The sequence below is a fragment of the Schistocerca piceifrons genome, unplaced genomic scaffold, assembly GCF_021461385.2.
Source record: "Schistocerca piceifrons isolate TAMUIC-IGC-003096 unplaced genomic scaffold, iqSchPice1.1 HiC_scaffold_643, whole genome shotgun sequence".
NCBI classification, from domain to species: Eukaryota; Metazoa; Arthropoda; class Insecta; order Orthoptera; family Acrididae; genus Schistocerca; species Schistocerca piceifrons.
Genome location: NW_025728887.1, coordinates 7,501 through 12,500, shown reverse-complemented (window position 1 = coordinate 12,500; position 5,000 = coordinate 7,501). Strand labels below are relative to the sequence as shown.

Here is a 5,000-nt window from a genome sequence, read left to right as displayed (position 1 = left end):
TCTGACAACACTACGTCCGCACCACAAAACATACCGCCATCTGTAGGTCTCCCGCAACATGACCTCCTGCAACGACGCTACCGCCATCTATGAGACGCCAAGCCGACTAAGACAGCGATGGCGCCACAGTGGCCGCCTTTCGACGCCACCCACAAAGGCTGCAGCCTCTGTCGACCATAGCACCCAATCTCCAGTGGCTCTGCCGCACGAAGCCGTGGACCGGCAATGACGCCACCCGCACCCGTTCGTGCACCACCCCAACCGCCAAACTCGCACCTCCAGCGGATGAACGGCGGACGTTTCCCGCACTCGTAAAGTGCAATCCACCCCTATAACTTGCGTTTCATGAAGAGTTATTTCCAATATGCGACATTCCCGCTGTCCGTATACATGAGCCGCGACCTGTACCACTTACGAGCGAGAGACGCGATCGCGTTGCTCACTGTACGGCGTCCGATACCGAGCCATCAGCATGTCGGTCCCCATGCGCGTTGCACTCGCACTCGCAGTCGCAAAAACGTGGGGCAAATATATTACGCGGAAGAGTTATAACAGACCGAGCCCCACTGCATGGGGGGAGTCTTTGTCACTAATGTACACAGATGGAACATTTTGGACTGGAACCAGATTACCCGTACACACGGCGCTGATTAGTAATCAATGCAGAGCCATCAAACTACAGCAAATATACACAACTGTCCGTATACATGCTGAAAGAGTCTGCCCAAAATGGGAACCACACGTCAGCCAGACACTCTGATCACGCACCACTCTCTGCTTCTAACAGGCGCACATACAATATGTAAGCACCAGCATGGAACAACATCCAGTGCATCTTCTCCGCCACATTACACAATCCACACTATCACAACCAGACCAGGAGGTCCGTGCGGAAAATACAATATCCCAGCCTTTCGACATCCACCATTGCGCAGACCAGGCACCAACACCCACACATGTCCTATACAACGGTGCACCCAACATCACAATAGTACCTCCTGTCACAGCGCACAAACAATGACATGAGTCAAAGACACAGGTCTCACACAAGCATAGAATTGGAGCGCCGCCTCTAATAAGCCAAAGGTGCATCCTGACGTGACAAATCTGATCATGTCACAAGCATTCACTTACTATAATCACTATCAACGAACCTGCCGCCCCCGCCCCCCCCCCCCCCTACACCTTTCCGTACAACAACGTGTAACCTAACCTAACCTAACCTAACCTATGTTGTACCTTAACCTAACCTATGTTGTACCTTAACCTAACCTATGTTGTACCTTAACCTAACCTATGTTGTACCTTAACCTAACCTATGTTGTACCTTAACCTAACCTATGTTGTACCTTAACCTAACCTATGTTGTACCTTAACCTAACCTATGTTGTACCTTAACCTAACCCATGTTGTACCTTAACCTAACCCATGTTGTACCTTAACCTAACCCATGTTGTACCTTAACCTAACCCATGTTGTACCTTAACCTAACCCATGTTGTACCTTAACCTAACCCATGTTGTGCCTCAACCTAACCCATGTTGTGCCTCAACCTAACCCATGTTGTGCCTCAACCTAACCCATGTTGTGCCTTAACCTAACCCATGTTGTGCCTCAACCTAACCCATGTTGTGCCTTAACCTAACCCATGTTGTGCCTTAACCTAACCCATGTTGTGCCTTAACCTAACCCATGTTGTGCCTTAACCTAACCCATGTTGTGCCTTAACCTAACCCATGTTGTGCCTTAACCTAACCCATGTTGTGCCTTAACCTAACCCATGTTGTGCCTTAACCTAACCCATGTTGTCGCCTTAACGTAACCCACGTTGTCGCCTAAACCTGCTCTGTAATTGTTATACGACTCGTTCAATTACTGTAGTGTTGCCCACCCGCAACCCTCGCAATATAGTTCGCTACTCGCACTGCCCGCACCCCTGTGTATCGCTTCATGTTAAACACCTTGCAAGTCTTGCTCACTTTCCACATGCTCCTGCTGTACACTGTAATGTGGATGGCAGCAGGACGTACATGCCGCCCCTCCCCACGTCCCCACCTTGCCCCCTGCCTTCGCAAGCTGGTTGGTGAGAAGTTTGCATGTTCAATGCCCTTCGCATGCGACGTACTCAGGCTACGTTGTGGTGCGGCCTGTGTCAACTGTCCGCTGATGTCGTACGCGTGAACCACAATCTGTACTGCACATTCGTCCTTATGTACTGAATGATACATCGTGGCACATGTGTGACCGCACAACGACTGCGCCCAAAAACGGCGGACCATACAGTGCAAATATTGTGCACGCAGCTACGTGTCGTCTCCCTATGAGAGCTGGATTGCAGTGTGGTACGCCATAGAGACGTGTGGGAGGAACGGACGCCGTGGATGGCGATCAGCATGAGCTGTCTGTTGATGTATTCGGACCTAGTCGTCTCTCCTCACACACCGTGATGGCATGGTGCACCGCGTTCCATATCTGCGACATGCTACAGAGGCCGGTTGACAGTCGTTCGAGCAATGGACATCGCATACGTACGGGGGCCACCTTCCACGTATTGTCTAGGCGTGCACATTTTGTTGCGTGTATGTGGGCAGACGTAGTGTGGCGTGACACCTGACACAGGCATGCAATAATCGTTGAAGTTGCAAATGGCGATGGACGCCTGCGTTTTCTGGTGAAGTTACGCAAATGAACAAATGGTAACCTGTTGTGGTGCGGTTGTTCTCGCTAGGGGTGAATCGGTGATGGCGACGATAGGTTGAGGTACTAACCGGTTGTTCCAGCGATACCCACCATGCCGACGAAACTGAACGGCATCTGGGTGTGAAGCGATACGCGGCGGTGGCTGGGTGGGACCGTCCCCGGCCGGTGAGGGGGCGCCTCCCGGCGTGCTGGCCGCGCGGTGCGTGGGCGCACGCGCTACAGCCGGCTGGTGGGGGCGGCCAGTGGCAGGCGCGCCGGCCGACGGACGCGGCAGGCGTCGCAGCTGCGCGCCGGCGCACCCTGCGCGCGGCGCCGTGCGGCCAAAGTAGGTCCTCGCGGGCCCGGTGCGAAGCGCGGTGGACATCTTCAGTGTGCTGGTCCGATTGAGGACTGTGTGCGTTGAGGATGCGCCGCCGCCCGGCGCTCGGCGCCGCGACGCCGTCTGCTGCTCGGTCGCCCCAGCGGTTCTCGCTGGTGGTTTGTATCGCAGCTGTGCGGATGTGTTGGCGCGTGCGCTGTGCTGGGAGAGTTCGCTTCGGCACCCAAGTGGGGCTTTTGTCCTTCTGTGGCGCTGGCGTTGGAGCTGCCGGTCACCGTAGGTGGCGCGTGTTGTCTCCCGCCGGCAATGCCACGACAGCACGCTCCCGGGCCTCTGTCGGCAGCGGCAAGCTCAGTTGGGAGCACGGGTGGTCGCACCGAAAGCGTCTACTCGCCTAACTCCGGGCGATTGCGCCTCTCTCGAACCCGACCAAGTACTTGGGACGGCGCTGCGCGCCGCCGGGACCTGAGAGGGTTTCGAGGTGTATTGTGCAGGGGAGCTCAGCCTCCTCCTGTTTGCAGAATGATTGAGCGGACGCTTGCGTGTTCGCGCGGGCCCCCGGGACACACTCCCGGGCGGCCGGCTGCTCAGCTCTAGTTGACGCAGCTCCCTGGTTGATCCTGCCAGTAGTCATATGCTTGTCTCAAAGATTAAGCCATGCATGTCTCAGTACAAGCCGCATTAAGGTGAAACCGCGAATGGCTCATTAAATCAGTTATGGTTCCTTAGATCGTACCCACGTTACTTGGATAACTGTGGTAATTCTAGAGCTAATACATGCAAACAGAGTCCCGACCAGAGATGGAAGGGACGCTTTTATTAGATCAAAACCAATCGGTCGGCTCGTCCGGTCCGTTTGCCTTGGTGACTCTGAATAACTTTGGGCTGATCGCACGGTCCTCGTACCGGCGACGCATCTTTCAAATGTCTGCCTTATCAACTGTCGATGGTAGGTTCTGCGCCTACCATGGTTGTAACGGGTAACGGGGAATCAGGGTTCGATTCCGGAGAGGGAGCCTGAGAAACGGCTACCACATCCAAGGAAGGCAGCAGGCGCGCAAATTACCCACTCCCGGCACGGGGAGGTAGTGACGAAAAATAACGATACGGGACTCATCCGAGGCCCCGTAATCGGAATGAGTACACTTTAAATCCTTTAACGAGTATCTATTGGAGGGCAAGTCTGGTGCCAGCAGCCGCGGTAATTCCAGCTCCAATAGCGTATATTAAAGTTGTTGCGGTTAAAAAGCTCGTAGTTGGATTTGTGTCCCACGCTGTTGGTTCACCGCCCGTCGGTGTTTAACTGGCATGTATCGTGGGACGTCCTGCCGGTGGGGCGAGCTGAAGGCGTGCGACCGCCTCGTGCGTGCTCGTGCGTCCCGAGGCGGACCCCGTTGAAATCCTACCAGGGTGCTCTTTATTGAGTGTCTCGGTGGGCCGGCACGTTTACTTTGAACAAATTAGAGTGCTTAAAGCAGGCAAGCCCGCCTGAATACTGTGTGCATGGAATAATGGAATAGGACCTCGGTTCTATTTTGTTGGTTTTCGGAACCCGAGGTAATGATTAATAGGGACAGGCGGGGGCATTCGTATTGCGACGTTAGAGGTGAAATTCTTGGATCGTCGCAAGACGAACAGAAGCGAAAGCATTTGCCAAGTATGTTTTCATTAATCAAGAACGAAAGTTAGAGGTTCGAAGGCGATCAGATACCGCCCTAGTTCTAACCATAAACGATGCCAGCCAGCGATCCGCCGCAGTTCCTCCGATGACTCGGCGGGCAGCCTCCGGGAAACCAAAGCTTTTGGGTTCCGGGGGAAGTATGGTTGCAAAGCTGAAACTTAAAGGAATTGACGGAAGGGCACCACCAGGAGTGGAGCCTGCGGCTTAATTTGACTCAACACGGGAAACCTCACCAGGCCCGGACACCGGAAGGATTGACAGATTGATAGCTCTTTCTTGATTCGGTGGGTGGTGGTGCAT

General features: G+C 54.2%; 1 non-coding gene across 1 annotated transcript in view; it reads left to right on the top strand.

Annotated features, from left to right (window-relative positions):
* The first annotated feature begins 3,626 nt into the window (after nt 1–3,626).
* LOC124764837 overlaps nt 3,627–5,000 on the top strand; it is a 1,909-nt gene continuing 535 nt past the window's right edge. The window contains exon 1 of the ribosomal RNA XR_007012820.1: nt 3,627–5,000. This exon is cut by the window's right edge and continues 535 nt beyond it. This is a non-coding gene — a ribosomal RNA (small subunit ribosomal RNA).